We start from the raw sequence: 22,821 nt of genomic DNA on the forward strand, positions 1-22,821 counted from the left end.
GGATGCATGAACCAACTTAAGTGGCATGAAGGAACCAGCAGGAAGAGTAACCCAAATGTGGTAAAAATGTGATCGTCAAAGGGGAGGTTGGGGTGTGGTAGTGTTAGAGAAATTTAATAATAAAAAAATCTACTTAAAAAAAATGAGTTCCTGGATCCTACCCTGGGGAATCGGCTTGAAAATCCCCCACGGGCATCGAATGTGTAGCCAAGGTCCAAAATAGCTGATGAGAAGGCAAGGTGAGAATATTTGGCTGTTCCCCTTGGAAAAATTAGGAATCATTTAACAGTCTTCCCAAGTATAGAGAAGTTTGTTTTAGGATAGATATGGCGCATTTCTCTCTCCAGAGGATCAAACAGAAGAAAGGCTTCAGTTACAGCCAAGGAAATGAGAAGAATTCTCGGGGTCCTGATCCAGCCGCCAACCCTTTGGCCTCAGGCAAATTGGTTAACCTCTGTGGGCCAGTTTCTTCACCCAGGAAGGCCAGGAACCTGGGCTTTGTGATCTGGCCTGGCTCTGAGAGCCTCGGGCTTATTTGGAGGTTCCTCCCCTGGACCAGGACTTCCCGCCATAGGGGCTTTTTTGTGTGTCATGTGGAGGTTACCCACAAAGCCAAGCTGGTCTCTCCCCAGCTCCTGATAACTGGCACAGCTGAGCCCCTTCACTCACCGACTATGCCTGTGTGCCAAGAAGGCGGGCACGTGGTCCCCTGAGAGCGCCCCTGAGGGCCACTTGCCCATCGTATTTCTTCTGGTTCAGCATTTCCACTTAGTCCTCACTCTCTCTCCTGCCTCCTTCCTATTATTGTAAAACAGTGCTTTACGCTCTAGAGCCAGGCTCTTCAATTAAGGTGCAGACAAAGTGGTTTGACTCCACTTGATTAAAAACTCTGACTAGGACAGAACACAAACCTCAAAACATTTGCCTTTCAAAGCCACAAGAAGGGGGGAGAGAGAAACTGTTACGGGATCTCGAATTTGCCAGATGTCAGTTTAAAGGGGCCTAAAGAATTCCTAAGCCTTTGTTTACCAAATCCTCTTTCTCCCCGGTAAGAACCTCACTGAAGCTGGGGCCTGTGGCTACCTTTTGCAGGAGAGGCCACCGAAAGGCCAAAGCTAGATGGTGAAGGGCTGGGGGTTGGAGGGAAAACATTTGAATTTTGTTTTTTCCTCTTAATTATCCAGGGCTGCCCTTTGAGAAATCTGTTCTCTTTGCGTTGGGAAATAAACTCTTAATCTCCACCAATGAGGGCAATCAACCCATTTACTAAATAAACAAAGATCATTGCAGACTGGCTGCCCCTCTTTGTGATTTAATTTGAGAATGGCCTCACCTGAGGGAGGAGCCAGGCATGGCTGGGCCCGAGCAACTTGGCGGGGTCTCTAAAGGGAGGTGGCAGGTTGAAGAGGTGGTTAAGAGAAGGTGGAGGGAGCTGGGTTGAGGCTAAAAGGGGCTTTGAGGGTTCCTTTTCATTTGTAAATCAGAGCCCCTCCGTGGCTCAGGTCTTACTTTCTGAATTTATTTGGGGCTTTCCGTTGTATGGTGTTAATTTTGGCTTTGAAAGTGTGAAGCTGGTAAAAGCAACTTTTATTAGAATGCTGGCTATCAGAAGTCTCTGGGATGGGAACAGAGAAGTCCTTTATTTCCTAGCTCACTCTCTCATTAATTTGTAGAGGAATCTCTCCTTGCTTTTAATTCCCCTCCTCAGTCACCAAGTTACTTTGTTTTTAAGCAGTCACAGAAGTTTATTCAAATCCTGGGTAGTTACACTGCGATGCGGTGCTCAATAAATGACTGAATGAATGAGTAAGGCAGGTATGTTGAAAAGGATAAAATAAAACCACATGGCCTTTATTTATTTAAAAATATATATTTTTACAGATTACAGTGTGCTAGGCACTGCTGGGAATATAATGTATCCTTGCCATCATGGAATTAATAATCTGTTTTTAAAATTGAAGTATAGTTGAGTTGATTTACAATGTTGTGTTAGTTTCTGGGGTACAGCATAGTGATTCAGTTATACATATATTTTTTCATATTCTTTTTCATTTTAGGTTATTACAAGATATTGAATGTATTTCCTTGTGTTATACAGTAGGACCTTGCTGTTTTTTCTATTTTATATATAGTAGTTAGTAACTGCAAATCCCAAACTCCTAATTTGTCCAGCCCTCTTTCCCCTTTGTTAATAGTAAGTTTGTTTCCTATGTCTGTGAGTCTGTTTCTGTTTCATAAATAAATTAATTTGTGTCATATTTTAGATTCCACATATAAGTGATATCATATGATATGTGTCTTTGTCTGACTAACTTAACTTAGTATGATAATCTCTAGGTCCATCCACGTTGCTGCCAATGGCATTATTTCATTCTTTTTAATGGCTGAGTAGTATTCCATTGTAGATATATGCCACATTTTTATCCAGTCATCTGTCAGTGGACATTTATGTTGCTTCCACGTCTTAGCTATTGTAAATAATGCTGCTATGAACACTGGGGTGCATGTATCTTTTCGAATGATGGTGTTCTCCAGATACATGCCCAGGAGTGGGATTGCTGGATCATATGGTAACTCTACTTTCAGTTTTTTAAGGAATCATGGAATTAATAATCTTGACAACCAAACGAATCTGACTTTTTTGTGATGACCTTGAGTTCATCTCAAAATTATAAGGAGAATTTGGCACTGAGCTAGAAGCCAGTCTATCCTGTGATTAAAAAGGAGGGGTTGAGTTGGAGAGTGGTTTGGGGATTTATTTTTTAGAGAGGATATCAGAGTTCAGTAATTCTTCTCTTTCATTTCACAGATGAGAAAACTGAAGCCTAAGGTGGTGGACTGAGTTGCCCAAGGGTTCAGAGAAAGAATTGGAACTAGGATTCACATTTTTGGGTTTCTGGCCCTGTTCTTTAATCCAAAAGCTTTGCATTTAATGGCATCACTTTCTTTACCTATCTATTTATTTATCTTGCCCACCCTGGAAATGACTTGTGAAAAATCAGAGGTGACTGGCTAAGCAAGGACCTCAGAGTGGCTTGTGCTTGGGAGATGCACACAAGGCTGGTGAGTGCGGTTGCTCTGCTCACAGGCCATAGTCTGAGTTGAGCCCCCACAGCTGTGCTTTGTCAGGAAGGAGCCGGAAGGGGGGTTGCAGAAACCACTGTGAGGACCAGCCGGACCCCAGAGGTGGGGAGGGACTTGGTGCAGTTCCTGCTGGCTGTTTGAACTGAGGAAAGGAAGGGCTGTTGGCCTGTTCCTGTGACCTCCAGCAGACTTGTGAAGAGCTGCTACCAAAACGGAGGAGTTTTGAAAACAGTCCAGGAGGTGGGAGAGGAAACATTTAGAGAAGAGATAAACAAAAGAGGTGACAGACTTCTCACTCTAGCAAAAGGAGCTTTGGTTTACCTGTGAAACTTCACTCCTCCTCTTCCCCTAGCCTGAAATTTATAATGCTAGTCCACCACTCCCAGAGATGACCCATTATTTTAAAGCCTTAGTTCTGAGGACCATATTGGTCCTGCTGTGTCTTAGCACCCAGCGTTGATGATACCCTGATTTAAATTCCAGTTGAACAGTTGAGAGAAACCCAGCTGACGCATTCCAATCTCTGGTATTAGTCATATCATTACTATTTTTATTAACAGCTAATGCTTATTGAGGGCTTACCATGACTGGGCATGGTGCTAAACCCTTAACCAGCACTATCTCCTTGAATCTTTATCCACACAGCAGCCCTTTGAGGTGGCCACTATTTATTGGACCCATTTTATAAGTAGGGAAATCAAGGTAAAGAGAGGTCCAGAATCACACAGACAGTGGGTAAAGAACAAGAATTTGAACCCCGTTCTCACTTTGAAGAAAAAAACTTCTGGGAAGGAGAGAAGTAAAGGGAGAAGTTGAGTCTGTTCCTAAGAGTGTGAGCCACCTAAGCACCTAAGTTGCCTGGCCTGGAGAAAGCCCCGAGAGCAAACAGACAGGGGAGCTCGTGTGTTCTATGGAAGCCTCCTTGGGGACAAGTTTCTATCTACCTTCTTTGTAGCCAGCTGTCTTAAGAGGACATCACAAGACCAGGACATTCATGGGGTGCTGGATCACTGTAAGGTGTGTAGGATGCTGGACCTCTCCTAGGAGACATAGCACATTTCTCACTCTGCTCAAGGGAGTGATAAAAGTAGTTTTTTCCATTAACTATTTTGGGAGCTTTCATTTCTGTTGTTGTGGAGACTCCTCTCCCCTTTCTTTGGAGATGCTGTTTGAGAGTAATAGTTAAAGTAAAGGTTTTTGTGGATTTGAATCCTTGTTCAGCAGCTTGTTAGTTATGTGGCTTTGGAAGAGCTGCTTAACTTCTCTGGGCCTCAGCTTCTTCATCTGTATAATTATGCTGATAGTAGTACCTGCCTCAGAGGATTATGAACATCAAATGAGACAATGCAATGAACTTAGTGTCTGGCATGTTGTTCATGCTCAATAAAGGGTAATTATTATTGTTCTGTAACAGTTTAAAGAGACAGTGTGGTCTAGGCAGATGGGGGCTAAAGTTTCTGGTTTCTCAGAAGGTCACCAGCATCCTCTATGCTGTTGAGAATGAAAATACTATAGAAACAGCAGGGCCAGGGCAAAGTCATGTTTCCAGATGAATCTTTGCAATGAATTAGTAAGCTGAAGAGATGGATATTCTCTCCCCTAAATTCATCTGTTTGTATTTATTTATTTACTTACTTACCTATTTATATATATATCTTTATTTAAATGTAGTCAGTTTACAGTGTTTTGTCAATTTCTGGTGTACAGCATAATGCTTCAGTCATACGGGAACATACATATATATATATTTGATTTCATATTCTTTGTCACCATAACTTACTACAAGATATTGAATATAGTTCCCTGTACTATACACTATGTACATACTATATACTATGAACTTATTGTTTATCTATTATACATATATTAGTTAGTATCTACAAATCTCGAACTCCCAATTTATCCCTTCCCACCCCCTTCCCCCTGGTAACCACAAGTTTGTTTTCTATGTCTGTGAGTCTCTTTCTGTTTTGTAAATAAGTTCATTTGTCTTTTTTTTTTTTTTTTTTTTTTTAGATTCCACATATAAGTGATATCATATGGTATTTTTCTTTCTATTTCTGGCTTACTCCACTTAGAATGACAATCTCCAGGTCCGTCCATGTTGCTGCAAATGGCATTATTTTATTCTTTTTATGGCCGAGTAGTATTCCATTGTATAAACATACCACAACTTCTTTATCCAGTCATCTGTCAGTGGACATTTAGGTTGTTTCCATGTCTGGGAAATAGTGCTGCTATGAACATTGGGGTGCATGTGTCTTTTTGAATTAAGGTTCCCTCTGGATGTATACCCAGAAGTGGGATTGCTGGATCATATGGTAAGTCTATTTTCAGTCTTTTGAGGAATATCCCTACTGTTTTCCATAACAGAGATGGATATTTGAAAGTTGCTGCAGACTACAGTAGAAGCTACCGAAGAGAAAGCTTTCTTTTCCAAATCTGCATGCCTACCACTCATAGAAAAAAGATATTTTGGGCATCCTATGTTTATTTCAACCCATGTCCTTTTTAGGCAGAGCACTTTCAGAGCCAAGAACTGCGCTAAGTACAAATGAAAGAAAAAAGAAGTTATTTTTCATTCCTAGGCAAAAGGCACATTTATCAGCATGATCACAATCTTTAGAGAAGCTAAACTTTTAATGGAAAACAGGGAGAAAATGTAAGTGGTACTTTTTTTTAAACCATGCTTTATATTATTGTCCTGCTCATTTCTTTTAGGATACAAACCAATTCAAAATGCCCTACAGAGCATTTAAAATTTACCAAGCCTGTGCAAATGGAAGGGTTAGAAATAGTTATTTGCTATACGGCAAGCCCCAGGCAGGCAGCATCTGCATCTCAGCCATGTTTGTATATCCCAAGAGACTTTGTATAAGGTGGGTGCTTAATACATATTGGTTGAATAAATGAGTTGTTGTTTTCTTTCTTTCGCAGTTCAGTTTGTTGGTTTAAAAGAATCTTCCTCATCACAATTTCCGAAAGCTTAAACACTAAGATTTGTGTTTATGTATGTAGGTAAAATAACAATTAATTACAAAATGCTGTTTTATGTTGTAGCTAGTGAAAAATAGTGGCCTCTCCTTTATGACTTCTATAAACCAGTAAGAGCTTTGAGCACCCACAGGCTTAGAACACTATCTTACTGTTTAAAGATTTTTTTCAATAAATATTAAAAAAAAGAAAGAAAGAGAGAGAGAAAGAAACCCTCACAATTGCCCAGAAAGCCTAATGTGTTTTTACCTGTGTTTTTTAGGGAGGTTAAGTAACTTGCCCAAGATCATAGAGCGAGTAAGTTTTGGGGTGGGATGTGAACCAAGGCAGTCTGGCTTAAGAACTAGAGGCGCTGCTTGATGACACTGACCAACATGAGGGAGGGGTGTGCGTTGCTGGCCATCAAGCAGCTCTGGCTGGAGAGAGCTCACCTCTGCCTGAACTCCAGGGAGAGAGGGGTCTCTTTAAAGGGTTCCCATTCCGTTTTTCTGACAGCTTTAATTGTTAGAAAGTCCTTCATTATATTGAACTGAAATCTGCATCTCCAAGGCTTCCATTGATCTTCACAGTTCAAATTTAATCCCTCTTCCACACAACTGCCCCTCGGATACATGCGTGCCACCCTTCCCCCACACCTCCTCCTCCTCTGGACTGTTTGTGGGAACAGTGGAAATAGGCCCTCCCAAGATTGAAGGCCCCTAAAGCAGCCGAGGCTGAGGGGAGGCTGGACAGGGCTTATGCAGGAGGCAGAATATTAAATCAGGTATTGTAAATAGCTCTTAGGCAATGTTTAGAAAGGTGGGCAGGAATTCCCTAGGAACCAGCCGAGGATCACTCACCATCCCTGAATTATAAGCTTCCCGGTAACACAGACATTGCCGTAAGATGTAATTGGTCCTGAAAGTGGTGAGCACAGTGGAATAGCAATGACTTGAGCTCTCTGATTTGTAGCTGAGTCTTTATTCCGGCCTAGATGGGGTTCAGTGGGAAAGGGAACCAGACACACAAAATTAGTGAGGATGAGACCAAAAAAGACATCATAGTGGGGAGGGGCCTGAATGGGGATGCAAAGTAGGTTCTGCAGCAGGAATAATTTGTGTCACCCTGATGGGATTGAAATGGCAGCAAACCTTTGCTAAGTGGAAGGGATGTATGAATAATACCCTGGCAAGAGAGCCAGAAATGCCGATTAAAAAAAAATTCTGTCTTCTCCCTGAATTACATTGTAGACATAAAAATGCATGTATATGCTATGGGGTGGGTAGAATACATGGTATAAAGCAGCTGAGGCGAGCTCCCCTAGGGAAGCTCAGTCCAGAGGAATGAAGGAGAAGCACCTTATGGTAGCTGTTTTAGGGGTGTCCAACCCACACCCTGACCCAGCCTTTCACTAGACTTATGGCACCTGATGAATGGATGGCTTTTCCTTGTTTAATCACACAGCTGAATATCTCTAAATGGTCAGCAAAGATGTGATAGCCCCAGAGCTCAGTGGAACCCCAGTCTTGATCAGAACTGAGATCCTTTGAAGAGGCAGCAGAGATAACCAACTAAAAAAGACACCTTCATTGTGTGTAAATTCATGTGTTCAATTCGTCTGTTCACAACCATGTGTGCCGGGCATTGTGCTCAGCTCCACACACACAATGGTAAACAAGGCCAGCACAGTCTGTGCACCATGCCGTGCAGGCGTGCCGGGCGCCCATCATGTGCAGAGCTCTGTGTTAGCCTGGGTTGCTTTGCAGGCTCTGAGGGTTCCGCCCTCTTCCATCCTCTTCTGACAGCTTTTAGGAAGGAGATGTGGAGGGTGAAAAAACTGTGCTGTTGGAATAATGACGTTTCTGGGGGCAGGAAGGCTGGACGTCGGGACTGCGAGGCTGGCTGTCTTCTCAGAGCTGTGAGGTCTGCAGCTGCGGAGGGCTTCTTGGAGGAGGAATACTCACAGGACTCCCCAGCCCCTGCCCTTGTCAGCTTTTACCTCTGTCTTATGCTTGAAGGCAAATTCCCCTTTGTCTAAATTTGGATATTGTTCTCTCTAATGGAGAGGAGTAAAAGCCTAGCAATGCCAGCTTCCCTTGGAAACTCAAGCCAAGCCTTTGAGCAGATAGGCATTCCTCATCCTCAGTCTCTCGGCGTCTCCCGGCAATTAACATAACATGACACGAGGCCCATCAAGATAAGGATCCCAATGGCCACAATGGCTTCCCTTTCTTCCCTTGGCCCTTCTTTATTGCTCTGCACGTTATGCTCGCTTCCAGCAGGGAAGAGTTTATAAGCGTGGGGTGAGGCGAGCCCGTTCTGCAGGCAGCTCCCCACAAGGCTTGTGTGAGGGCTCCAGGGACAGAGATGCATTTCCCTTTAATAAGCTTCTCACACTACATTAAAGATAAAAGGGGAAGGGAAATATTTATATTCTGACAAAGCAGCTCTTCCCTTCAGGCTCTTGTTTTATTTATTAACTTGCTCTGTCCCTCTTCCAGTCTTTCTCTCTGTTTCAGGGGCTAGGCATTTCCTCTCCTTCTCCCCTTTAGTCATTAATTTTGCCGGTGAGTGACAGTGACAGGGGAACTTTAGAATCGTTGTCAAAGAGGTGAGGTTTGTATGTGGGCGCCATTCCCAGGTGACACAAACAGCTGTTCCTCTGCCCTCCTGGGTGTGCTCCCCATTACCACTCTTATTACATAGCGCTGGGACGGCAGAATGCAGCGTGCTGGCTAAGTTATGTCATTTAAAATGAAGCCATGTCAGTCCAGCAAATTGTTCAGAGATACAGTAACCTGGCCGTGTGACTGCATATATCTGGGACTTTTTCGATTTTTTGTTTATGACACATTTTCTTCTTTCACTGAAGTGATGATCTCTTAAGGACTCTTATTTCCGCCAGCTAATCTGCCCAAAGCCAATAAAACACAGGTATGCTGTTTTGAATTTTGATTTAACTCTTTTGCACTGATTACCATTAAACCTATTGTTCCCAAGCCTGTGCTAGTTTGTTAAAGAGTTAATCCTCTGAACAGCCCCCTTTCCCTCCGAGGAGTCACCTAGATTAGTAGTCAGGAGAGGAGGATGTGTGTATGTTTTAGTGGGTGACGGGGCTGTTTTAGGCTCTGCTCAGTTGGCCTGTATAATACCTGGGAGTATTCATCCTGTTTTCCAAGTACAAGCTCTTTCATAGTTTGGTAATGACTTTTTAAAAAAATGATACATAATCATCAATTAAAAATTCAAAGTACAAAGATGGCAAAAATTGACCTACCTACTCACTTGTGGAGAAGCAATATAGGGTGATGGTCAAGAGCACAGACTCCAGATCCTGAAGCCCTGGGTTTTCCTCTTGGCTCTCCCAGTTACGACCTGTACCACCATAGGAAGCACCCCCATGCTGGCTTCCTCACCTGTAAAATGGGGATGCTAATAATATCTACCCTTCAGGAATCTTAGAAATACTGACTATGTAGATGCAGGTAAAGCACTTAAGGTAGCATTTGATACACTGTGTTGTTAAGATAACACATAACAAGAATTACCTATTGCTACTGTTACCATCCAAAAATAAAAATAATTGTATAGTAATAGGATCATATTACTCATGCTTTTAAAAGTAATTTAAAACATTAGGTTTGGCTTTACCTGAACTTAACAGAAGAAAAGCACTCAGGTGAAATGGATGAACTTCAAATATTAGTTCCTGAATGACAAGATATATTAATTCCTAAAAGATCATTCCCAGGTTAAGAAAAAAAAAAAAGATGAAAATCAACTAAATGTTTGGATGGGTAGATTTGATTGACTTCCTGCCAGGTGATGAGATGTTTTAGTGCTCTTGTGTTTCTACCTGTCTCCCAATTTTTGATGCTTCTATTATTTTTAATTTGTTTGGGTTTATAGCACCTATGTTCTGATTTGCATTCATGTATTTCTCCAGAGGTTTAGTCCTCTGCATTTAATATTTATTTCTAGTCCTCTTATCAAACTTTCACATTGCTAATCCTCTAATTTGATCAGTTTCTTGACTGCTAGATTCCATTGTCAAGTAGCTATTCTCTTTCCTTTTGCCCCTACAGAAGGACTCATTGTTATATTCCCTGAATTCCTTCATATTTGAGAATGTCTGACTCACCCCTCTGTATGCAAAGGGCTGCTTGCTAGGGGTAATGTCCTTGGGTCACCTTTTCTTCCCTTCAGAAACTTGCAGGCATTCTTCCATTACCTTCTGGCATGGCATGTTGTTATTTAGAAGGATGAAGCCAGGTTCATCACTTTCCTCTTGTAGGATGCTTAAAGACTTCTTTTTCCTTAAAGTCTTTTTGATGGTTCAATACCAAGTTTTCCTAGTTTAGAGTGAAACCTTTTCAATCTGCAAACATTCCTTGAGTCTGGAGAAATTTTCCTGTATTATATATTCAAATATTTTTTCCCGTTCTGTTTTTTGGGGTGAAGAGGAGGCTTCTCTTTCAGGTAGACACCAATTTATCCTCCATTTCAATTTCTTTCTTTACAGTTGCTTTGCCTTGTCCTTCTGTTTTAACTTTTATTACCTCAAATATTTCCCAGATGTGTTTGTTTCATTTTTGGGGTGGGGGAAAGGATTGGCCTTTTTTGTGCCTTTATTTTTTCTCATTTTAGAAGATGATGTATGTTTCGTTAGCTGGTCAACCTCTCCTTTTATCTCATTCTTCAGCTAGGTTTTTCTTTTTTCTTTTTTTTTTTTTTTTTTTCAATTTTGAGCTCCCTGAATGCTTGTCCCTGAAAGTTACCCAAGAGGCAGTTCCCACCCTGACACCAATAATATAACTTGAGGAGAGAGAACAAACAGAAAAAGTTAAATGACAATCAAAACCCTCCATAAGCTCAAGATGAGTCATCAAGACATCAGATGCTGTGGGTGTTCAGAAGGAGTAGTTACTGAGAGTTGGTGATTAGCATGTTCAAAGAACTGGGATAGATGGCTGAGCAGCACTGCAGGGAAAGCTGCAGGGTACAGGCGTGGTGCACAGTGAGTCCTCCAGTCTGTGAAGATGTGGCAGGAGAGGGCAGATGGTAGTGGGAATCGCAGTGTGAGCTGGAGCCACACTATGGAAGGTTCAGCATGGTGGCTGGGTCACCAGGCTTCAGAGTCACACAACCTGGGTAGAGGTCTTCACTCTCTTACCTGCTTGCTAGGTGACCATAGGCAATATGCTTGATCTCTCTTAGCCTCGCTTTCCTCATCTGTAAAACAGGAATAATAATATAAACCATCTTGTGCCATTGTTAATGAAGATTAAATGAGATAATTCATCTAAAGGCAGGGCGATTAGCACATTGTAATAAATGCTCAATAAATGCTGGCTATTGTGGGAGGCTTTGGGTCCCTAACTAGATTGTGAGGTCACTGAATTCAGAAGGGACTGTATGTTATTTCTCATTGTATGCCTAGCATGTAGTAGATGATCAATAAATGTATGATGAATTTATTGTATCAGGTTGTATTTCATTGCAAGTAGCAGAAACCTTAATTCAAACTGGCTTAAGCCAGGGATTGTTGGACTGTAGTCAAATCTAGCCTGGTGCCTGTTTCTATACAGTCCATGAGCTAAGAATGGTTTTTACATTTTTAAATGTCTGGAAAAGAAAATCAAAAGAAGAACATTTTGAGAAACTTGAAAATTATATGAAATTCAAATTTCAATGTCTTAAATAAAGTTTTATTGAAACACAGACACACTCATTCATTTATGAATTGTTTGTGGCAGGTACTGCCAAACTTCTGTAAAGGGCCAGGGAATAAATATTTTAGACTTTGGGAATGGTATATCCTCTATCGTAACTATTTCAACTCTGCCATTGGAGCATGAAAGCAGTTGTAGGCAATAACCTTAGAAGGGAGATCTGAGGACAGGAAACAGTGAAAAACTGGAAAGGCACCTGGGCAAGGAGCCAGGTCTCCTGGGTGCGGGGCTTGACTCTCACTAACCAATGTTAGCATTTTGGTCAAGTCACTGAACTCCTCTGGGTCTGACTGTCTGCAATCAAAAGGGTGGGACTAGATTTTGAAGACTTCTTTTAGCTCTGAAAGGTCTCTTTTTTCTGTTTTGGAATCTTAGTGTAATTACCTGAAGGTGTGTGCAGCAAGTGGAAGACTTCAATAACAAGCAACAGAAACCAACTCTAGTTCATTTGAGCACAAAAGACAGTTATTGAGGATATGATGGTAGGTCACAGAACTAAAGGTAAAGCAGAAAACAGAGGTTCAGAGAGGACAGGAGCCAGAGCAGGTCCTTGGGTCCTGGCAACAGGAACTAAGAAATAATCTCTTCAGGATACTGCAGTCTCAGTTGAACTCTGATCATTCTCAAGAACCTTCCAGACTGAAATTCTCCTGTTATGTTTCTATCCCAGAACCGCCATGATTGTATCCAATAGGGAGGGACTGTTCCCAAAGCCAAATGAGGGGCTATTACTAGAAAAAGGGGGAATGGATATGAGGCAGATATCCATGACAGAGTGAAGGACAGAGTTGTCTAAACGCTAGACATTGTAGCATGAGGAGCCAACAAAGGATTCAAAGAAATCAAAATGGTAGCATGAGTTCCTTGCTCATTCTCTCAACAAATACTTACTGAATTTGTGAATGGTGGTTTGGAGGACACCAAATAAATATAATAATGACCTTTGAGGCCGCTGGGAAAAGTTGCTTAGATTTTACTCAGGATGATCTGGGAACAAAATTTGAATCATTAAAATACATCTGGCATATGCCAACTGCAGCTCATTATAGGAGAATGTTAGGTAATTCTCTAATTATATGCGTTACACTGTAGGCAGAGGATCCGAAGACAAGTGACTTACCTCACATGTCAAGGGGCAGAGCTAAAAGCAGGACTTGACTTCCCGACTTGAATAACTGTTCAGAACCAGCTGCCTAGCAACCATGGCCTCCATTCAGGAGCCGAGGCCATGTGAGGAGCCTCGGCTAAACCCGAGCTTCTCAAGGGCAGGAACTCAGTCCTGCTCCTCTGTGTTCCCCCGGGGCCTCTCGTGGCACTGGACATGCAGAAGGCAGATACTCAGTAAGGATCTGCCTTACAGCTTCCGTAAAGGACGCTGAACCTGTCTGTCTCTGCTTTAGGTGCAGCCTTGAGCTGAAGAGTATTGAAACATCCCTGGCTGCTGTCAGAAAAGCTGGGGGCGGGGGCGGGGGCGGGGGGCGACTTACGGGAAGAAGGACTTATTTCAGAGCGGAAGGATCTCAGAGACTCTTGCCAACCTGAAACTGAGCTGTAGGCTCGGCAGTGTTGGCGTGGGGTGGCTCATCCATTTCAACGTGTACAATTTTACTTCTGGCAGATAATGAAAAATCAAGACCTTAACAAGAAAACCCGTAGTGCAGTGATCTCCATTCAGCTCTCTCCTTTTCTGTGGGAAAAAGCTGGACTATGCCTCGAACCTTTGGAAGGAGATGTTTATGGAAAAGTTTCCTCCGTCATGTACGTGTGCACGGGTGGGTTCTTTGTTTGAGGAAACTGACTAACCAGCGCGATTCACCTTCCAAGGCCCCTTGGCAGGCTCTTTCCCCAGCTGTCTCGGGTCCCACGGGGGCCCTCGGTCCGGGTGGGCTCCCCTGTCCAGGACCAGAGCATCGCAGTACCAGCCCCACAGCTGGATCCCAGAAGGGTAGGTCTCAGAGGCCTTGAAATCATTTATTAAATAAAACTGCTGCCTCTTTTTACTCTTAGTTACCCTGACCCGAAAAGGGGGGTTTCGGTTACTACATTTTCTTTCTTTTTTTTCCCCCTGAGGCAGCCAGTCTGTCCCTCTAGGTACAGATTTGTGGGATGGCAGGAACTTCCAGCTTCATCTCCGTAACAACCTAGGGTGTCTCCAATTATCTGAAGCCTGTTGAGAAATCCTCTGAGCTAAATTAATCTCGTTCACTTTTGCTTAGTAAATCGATGTCACTCTGCTCTGGGAGGAGCAGAAGGGAAAGTGTTGGGAAATCAGAGACTTTATAGTTTGTCATATCTCCAAAAAGATGGGTGCCCTTGGAGATTATTTTTGGCTGGTTCACCCCTGCTTTTCTTACCCTGTGGCACAAATATGGTGTTGATTTGTTTAAGGAAAGATTTTTTTTTTTTCCTCTCTGAATCTCAACGTCAAGCAGCCCTCTACACTTGCTCCACAGTCCTCTCTCATTGTATCCATGACACTCTGGTTATTTCACTACCCACCGCCCTTTGCCCTTCACCCCATTTTCCATTTCCATTGCCATGTTGTGTCCATCCCCTGGGTGTGACAATGACTCTTGAGGTTTTATTTATTAATAAGGTCTTTTTGGCTGACTTCCTTCATGCCACTTTCCCTGGCAACTCCAGTGGGCACTGAAGACCTTGCCCTTTGCTTCAGAGAACTTTCTGGTGGGCCACCCTTAGCTACAGCTCCCTTATAATCAAAGAGATTCTCCAGAGAGCCCAGCTCACCTCCTCAACTTTCTGGCTTTTTAATACTCACTCAAAAGCAAACTACAAATAATTTTACTTCTACTTCCACTGGACTTCAGTTTTCTTCGTGTAGCCACAGAGACTTAGAATCACCTAAATCTAGAGTGATGTTGAAGAGTGTTACAAGAAAAGTCTAGACAGAAGGGTTGCAGCAATATCAGTAGTCATCATGGTCTCTGATGGGCTGTCCAAATGCAACTCACACCACACTTGCCCTCCGGAGACCACCATTTGGCTTACTGTGTGGGTCTACTCTGAAATAACACAGGAGCACCTACGTTTTTGGACAGATAGCTCCCATATTTCCCCTCACCTTTCCCCCTTTCTCTCTCCAAAATTTTTCCAAACTTTTAAATGTCAAATCCATTTAGACAGTGATTCAAACACCAGGAACATCCAAAGAATGTTTAAAGTTTCCATTCATCAAGTGGATTTGAGTAAAGAGCAGTTCAGGTGGGACACACCCGAGGCTGTGGGTGGAATCTGCAGCCAGACCCTGGGGCTCACCAGCTCTGCAGCTGAGTGCTTCAAAGCGGGTTTGGAATACAAGCTGGAGGGAGGGTACTCCAGGGCGAGAGGTGCAGGGAGGAGAAAGGAACAGCAGTGGTAAGGGCGTGTGTGTAGCTGATTCCAGCACAGGCTGATTTCCCTTTCTTTCTGGCTGGATTTCTTTTTCTGAAGTTGACCCCACTGACACTTCACTGCCTGGTAATTAACATTCTGCAATGGGAGCATTTGTTTAGGGCTTTTTCCTCTAGGAAAGCTGTGAGGAGGGTTGGAGAAAAGGGAAAACTTTCAGCAGGGATGAACTTATAGAAGAGAGCCGTGGAAAGCAGGGATGTGCAGGATAATTCTTTGTGCTGTGTTTTGTTGATTAAATAAAAACCTTTGCTGGATCCTAATTCCAATTTATCTTTGTTACTTCAGAGGGCACTCAGCTCCTATGTTATAAGAGAAGGGGGTGGAGGCAGGAAACAAAATCCAAATCATGTTCCAAAGCTTGTCAATGACTATGTTCCTTTAGTTCCATCCGAATTGGTGGCCACCAAATATCTCTGTGAAAACTCTTAAAAATTATTTTAATTGAAATATAGTTAATGTCCAGTATTATGTTAGTTTCAGGTGTACTACAAAGTGATTTGACATTTGCATACATTATGAAATGATTGCCACAATAAGTCTAGTAGCCATCTGTCCCCGTACAAAATTATTACAGTATTATTGACCATATTCTTTATGCTGTAATCTCTGTGAAAACTCTTAACTGTAGTGTCCGGAGCTCTGCTTGTAGCCAGCCCAGTGACATTATTAAAACTCACCCAAGGGCTGCAGACAATTAAAATAATGATGTGCAGCTTCACAAATTGGCATGAGTAAGTCGGGTGATACCAAAGAGGAAAGGAGGATTTTAAGCCTCTCCAGTAAATCAGCTTTAATGAGGATGTTCTTTGCTTTTCTTGCCATCCTTTCTAGTTATAAAATAAAGCTACCAAGATCTGTTGATGTAATCCCAAATGACGATGCTGCCCCAGACAGGATGGCCCTCTGTCTAAAAGTCACATTTCCTATCTTATCACCCTTGTTCCTCTTGAACTGAAAAGGTCAGCTTGAATGAGGTATTGCATGTAACCTTTGCAATTTCTATTTGATCCTGTAAGGAGAGAGAGGAGGATTAGGTTTGAGTTGTGAGAAAATTCAATGCTTGCTTCACGGCTGTCTCTTCCTGATTATGAGGTGGTATGTTTTCCAACCCCTTGGGGGAGTCCAATTGATTAATCAAGGCTCATTCTGAGCCTGAATCAAACATGAGTTGAGGGCCAGGGAGGCCCCCAGCTGTTTGAAGGACCACCTGTTTGCAAAGAAACCTTAGAAAAAAGAGTAAAAAGATTCTGTTTTTGGATAGAGCTAGCTTGGGCAAGGTAACATCTTAAGGGAATAAGCTGTAACTGAATTAGAAACAGGTGGATTAGCTTTCCTTGAAACTATCCGTCGTCAAAACAATTAGGGGGAAATGCTTGGCATGATGCGTTTCAGATTTGGTGCAACTGAGACTGGAGCCAGGGAGGCGATTCACTGAACCCATGTACATATCAGTTAACGTTTGATGTTATGGCACTGAATATATAATGTATACATGCCATACCTGTTACCAATAAAGACTTCCACTGGCTAATGTGTCTCAGTGATCCACAAATAAATAAACTCTCTGTGTTTACACTCTGTTTTTAAATTACTAGCTTGTTCTGTACCACCACTACCACCACCATCACTACCACCACCACCACCAAAATCTCCAACTCTATTAATAATTCTAAAACCAGAAATTTAAAAACAAAGACCTGTCTTAATATCTCACCTTTTTAATTCATATCGTTTGACATGCTCAGTTCCTAATAAGGAAAGTAAAGATGAGTTAAACTATTAGGTTAGAAAAGGATGTCAAGATTGGCCCACTCTACAAAAATGTGACTCATTCTCAAGTTATATGTGTCTGTATATATATATATGTGTGTGTATGAATATGTATATATATGTGTGTGTTCTCATACCTCTAAAATGCCCACTAAGTAGTCCAGGAATTTCCTCCTGTAATTTCAGAACAGAGCCTTGTATACAGCGGGTGCATCTTACTTAACTGCATTGTATTGAGCATCTACCACAAGAGGTAGGGCAAAGAAATCTTGGAGTCAAGATTATCCTCATTAAAGCTCTTCATTGGCTTATGAAATATTATACAGGGACAATCCTCACTGGGTGGATTTTTCTATTATATGGGTGGATCAGATTGCTTTTTTGTTTTGTTTGTTTTGCTTGGGAACCAGATGAATCAGCTGGCTCTTTTTTATTGATGTACCCCCAAACACTTATCTTTCAAACCCTAGCCTTACATTCAGCCTCACCTCTGAGACATACAAGGGAAGTAAAACCAGCCAAGCCAACAGCAGGTCCATCCCCTCAGCTCACTGATTCTGGGGTCTGTCATTGAGTGAGTGGGTGGTTGGAATGCCGACACTGTGGAAAGTATTATTTTTCTTTCTAGTTCTTTTTGGTGGGGGAGAGGCAGGCCAAGTGCACATAGTTGAATTTATATCATATGATGTGTTATGACTCTACAGTAAATATTTATTGAATTAATAAATATTTGAGATGGTAGTAGATATTATTTGGTTCAGTTGCTCTTCTAACTCTTGTATGAATATAAACTAGTTTTCCCCACTGAAAAAAATCAGTGGTTTAAATGGCTTTTAGAAAGAGCAAAGCATGTGAAAATGACTAAAAGAAGAAATTACTGATCAGTTTAAAAAGGAAAAAAAAAAAAAACCCCAAAACACCCAAACCAAACAAACCCAGTCAGACTACTTAGATGAAGGCTTTGCCATAAATATTCTAAATTTCTTAGGGGTACAATATATAGCAATACTGGCAATTTTAATACCATCACTAATCATTTGGAATACTCTGACATCCTTTCACTGTAATATTTGTGTATTTAGTGGAAACTTTTGGAAAAAATCATTCCACCAGCCAACAAAAGTCGTTTCATGGTTATGATGTAATTGTAAGGTAGTATTTCAGGGCTGCCAAGATCAAAGACTTGAAATATGACTTACAAAAAAAAAATGTTCAGGAGAGACCCTTCCAAACAACCTTTTAAAGGAGCTAACCAATAGCATCTCATCTTCTGTTTTCCTTTGGTTTATAGAAATAGAATCATACAAAAGATACATTCTCCAGAGGCATATGAATTAAAATTAAAGAGTGAAAATAAATAATCCTAGATGAAACTGCTCCCTCTGATTTAAACAGTGAGAAATATATATATTCGATGTATTGGCAATAAAAATAGGAAAACTGTACTCAAATTGTGAATTGGGCTCAAAATGAAAACCTGAAAATGAATGTCATGAAAACCACTTTATGCCTATTGTGTTGACTGAAGGAATTTTTTTTTTTACTCTTTGGGGGTATATGTCTAGTTTATCTTCTTTGGCCTTAGAAGCCAAAACTAGAGATTAAGAATGAAAGTCCTTTCTGGACAATAAAACCCAAATCAACATATAAGTTTTCCTATAGTTTTGCTTGCTGACCACTGTAAGCTCAGCTATAAACTACTGATCCAGTCTGAATGGACTGATTCTGGGTCAGTTGAGAAAGTTATTTATTTTGTCTGCTTGTCTAAGGTGATAAAGGAGACATCAAATTTTAAGTTTCTCTTGTAGCACTCTCAGACTGTCCAAGCTAAAAAAGAGGAAAGATAAAAAAGAACAATACTTGTTCACATATAAAACATTTTTAAATGATGGTAATTTTTAAAATCATGGTCTGCCAACCCTTTAATGGAAAAATAAGTGTGTGTGGGCCTCCCTTCCTCCCTCTGCTGCTTCAGAGTAGGACTGCAAACGCGCATCTTTTATTTGTGCTTCTTGACAGATTGGCAGAGAACATCTTAATTTTTTGATGAAGATAGACCCTCAGGGGTGGAAGAACCAATGGAAGATCACTTGTAAGTAAAAAACCCAACCTAATTAGATTTTTCCTCCAGAAAGCTAGAACATTTGCTTTTGTCACTGAAAAATGCCACCTCCCATGAAAAAACCAAATTGGTACAGTGTGACATGCCCCCACTTAAGTCTTAGATATGCTGCTTCCTAGAAGGGGTGTTCTCCTAAGGTCTCCCCATATTACTTGTCTCTAAAAGACTCCCTCACTGTGCACAAATCTGTTAATAACACAGCCATAGCATTAGTAACAATAACACAATAACGAGCACAACAAAAGCAACTACCCTTTGACGGGGTCCGCTACCATGTGTCCAGCTAGAATTGGCAATCTGTGCTTGTTAGCTTGTTAATCTTCAGAGCACTCACTCCTTTAAAGAAGGGTTTAGTATCATCATTTTTACAAATGAGGAAACTGAGCCCCAAGATGCTAAGTAGCTTAAGAAGTCTCAAAATAAGGAAGTAGTAGAGCTGTAGTTTGAACCCATGCCCGACTCTTCTATAATGTTGTCTTCTAATACTCCAGCCAACTGTTAGGGCTTTTCTCTTGGCGGGGGTGGGGGGTGGGGGTGCCAAATACACGGGGAGAGAGCATCTGGGAATTGTTCAGGAAGATTGGGGAATAAAAGATTAGCACTGTCCTGGACATTCCTTCAATGAACTCTGAAGGCCAGGTTTATTCATTGTTGTGATTCTCATTGGCAGGCACCTAGGAGATGAATCCATGTGAAATGGATGCAGATAATAGATGCTCATTAAATTTGTTCCAAATTGAATTTTAAAGCCATTTCCATACCAACAGTCAGAGCTGCACAATTTCTACACAGGAGGGGGTTAAGGAATGGCAGTCTGGTTGACAGGGTGCCTACATGGACTGTCTTGGGGCCTTATCAAGGGGTGGATGGCTTTGGTAATGGTAGTAATAAGTAGTAATGATGGTTACTCCGGTCACAGCAAAGTCCTCACAAGACTGTTCGGTGCAGTGACTGAGTACCCAGTCCAGAAGAGGGATGGGTCAGTGGTCTCATGGCCAGCGGAGCACCTACTACCTACCACAGACATCGGAGGGAGGCTGTGAAGGAGGGATCTGGGTGCCATTCCCGCTGCGGTCAGCTGTCTGCCGCTGGCAGGCTGCAGCTGGGCTGTGCAGGGTGTTTTCTACAGCGCGATGACAGTGTGATGGAAGAGCCATCGACTCACAACTGTGCAGTCCTGCCAAGCCCTGGGAATGCTCATTTGCCTCAGCTGCTCTCCTGAGAACCCACCCAGCGTGGTGGGGCCCACAGATGGAGGGGAAGGGAGGGCGCATTTCCTAATGTAACATCTTAGCACATTAATCAAAAGCAAATTATAAAAGCAAATTTTCCCCGAACCCATGTCGATGGCATCCCTCTTTTCAGAACAGGGCCGTGGCTGGGTCCAGCTGGACTTGCTGGCCCCACATCCATGGATGTAACCAGGAAAAGTGCAGCGCATATAGGAGATAAAGTTTCTCTGTCAGGAAAGAGATTTGAAACTGGCTTCAAAGGAAAGAGAGGGGGGTTATTGTTGAGGTTTGGGTCTCAGAGGAAGACATCTTTCCAGCTGAAACACTTAACAAACCAAACTCACAGAATTGGAAATTCTAGACTCTTTGGTTGAGAGCACCTGGGGGCCCGGGTCTTACTGATCTCTCTTCTCTGGGCTGCAACACTTTTGATATGCCTCTCACAGGCTGGGCCTGGATTAAGCGAGGCCTTGTTCCATTCTCTAGAGGTTTCTTCTCTGCAATCTGACCTTCCTCACCAGGCTCTACACATTTTAAATCCAGAGGCCATTTTCCCTCTCACTTGGCATCTGTCTGAGTTATGGCAGGTGAAAGCATATTGTAAATGGGGATGTACTTTACAAACATTTATTCCCTTGAAGAGTCCTATGTCCTCCTCAGAGCCCAGAGTTGTGGCGGCCTGAAGCAGAAGCTTAGCAAAGACCCGTCACATTAATGAAATAATTGACTGGAATGGCTGTCTTGTTGGCCATTTTAAAACCTGAAATCCCTACAGGCTGCTCCCTGGTTTGCTCCCCTGGGTCCGTTTTTGGAAACAAGGAAAGGTGAGGAAGAAAGTCTGACAAGAAATGTCTATGAAGGTGGGGTGTTAAATGTAATCTTTCCCTGAGAAGGAGAGGCTGCAGAACAGGAAAAGTTTCTGCCTTTCCCTTCTTTACTGGGCAGCCTGGTTGTCGTGTTTCTAGGGAGAAAAAGAGGTGCTTCCCAGAGCTGCCGAGAGAACCGGGTTCAGTAAAACCCGGGCCTCCAGGTGCTTTCAACCAAAGAGTCTATTGGACTTTTGACCTTTCAAATACTACCAAAACGAAAAAAGCTTTTTGTACGTTCTCATTTATGAAGTATATCAAAGTGGGACAAACATAAAATAAAATTAAGCCCATAAATTTAACAGTCACACTTGCTTGCTCTTAGAAGCCTCTAAGAATTTATGCCCAAATTTCTATTTTATCTGTAACTATAACTTTGTTTTCACTGCAAGGGGAAGTTCCTCCAGCAGAGGGTAATTTAATTTTGTCAGTAACCAGACACATTCTGTTTAGATTTGGAATCCTTTTAAAATGGGAGCTTTCTATCAATCACTCACCCCAAGCATGTTTGGATTATGGGCTCTTGGAGAAAGGGGCTCTCTGCCTACTGATGATGCGTGGTGACCGAAGGGGACAGACCACCTTATCAGCGGCAGCTTCTTGGAGAGAAATATTATCAATGTCCATGTGTTAATTAACAGGAAATGGCCTGGCCACAGCTCTCCCGGCCACGTGGCCACCCCCTCTCCCCACCAAAGCCCCAAAGGTCCAAGGCTGTCTTCTCTGTGAGTGGCCACCCTCGGACACTGCTGAGGGAGAGAATTCCAGCAACAGTGAAAACAGAACTTTCCACTCCATCACAAGAAGCCAAACACAGAAACCATATTCAAAGAGTTCTTTGTCCACAAGATAACATTTGAATCGGAAACTCGTTTAGCCAGATTCTCTTGTTACAATTTACTGCTTCATCAGGTGGGGGCAGGGATGGGCACAATCCATCCTTTAAATAATAGAGGATGATTCCCACAGGAAGGTCTGCAACTCCGAATGTGTATTTTTCAAAATCCCTCATCTGCCTGCACCTCAGCCTCCAGTGTGGAAAATATACCTCCAACAGCTGGAGGGTGTTCCCTTGGCAGGAGGGATTCGTGCACAAATAACTACACACGAGTGTGTGACTTTCAAGTTGGGGAGAAAAAAGTAGCCGAGAACAGTGCTATTTAGAATACCCTCCCTCCCAGGGATTAAAGGCAGGAGCAGAGACAGGAGGGATGGGGAGAGAGGAAAAGGATGGATCGACATCTCCTGGCAGTACATTCCTGGGAGAACAATTGCCTTTGTTCAAAGCAGGCTGAGAGAGCTGCCTGGGAAGCGCGGGATCTGGAATCAGGGCAGGTTAGGGCCTGTGTGTGCGAGTGAGGTCTCCTGGTCACCCAGGGCCTGGGTGGGTGGGCCTGGAATGCTGATACCAGAGCAGGGCCGAGGGGGTGTTTGGGCCCATTATCTGCTCACCTCCACCCAGAGCTCCCACTGCTTCCCTCTTGAAGCCTCCTTGAGCATTCCCAGTGGGGGATGGAGGATAAGCACAGATTTCTTGCCTCCCTGGGGAGAGCCAGCTTGGATGTTGGGGACAACTGGGATTCTGGCTGCCTGGTGCTGAGGCTCTGGTCCTGGATGGGCCACAATCCCCT

The 22,821-nt window shown here is 42.6% G+C and overlaps 1 long non-coding RNA gene across 1 annotated transcript in view; it reads left to right on the forward strand.

The window, feature by feature from the left end:
• The window catches only part of LOC141577739 (uncharacterized), a 133,361-nt gene that overhangs the window by 97,363 nt on the left and 13,177 nt on the right, over positions 1-22,821 (forward strand). The window contains exon 3 of the long non-coding RNA XR_012507129.1: positions 18,990-19,062. This is a non-coding gene — a long non-coding RNA (uncharacterized LOC141577739). The remainder of the gene's footprint in view (positions 1-18,989; positions 19,063-22,821) is intronic.

This window comes from Camelus bactrianus, chromosome 5 (assembly GCF_048773025.1).
Source record: "Camelus bactrianus isolate YW-2024 breed Bactrian camel chromosome 5, ASM4877302v1, whole genome shotgun sequence".
Classification (NCBI taxonomy): domain Eukaryota; kingdom Metazoa; phylum Chordata; class Mammalia; order Artiodactyla; family Camelidae; genus Camelus; species Camelus bactrianus.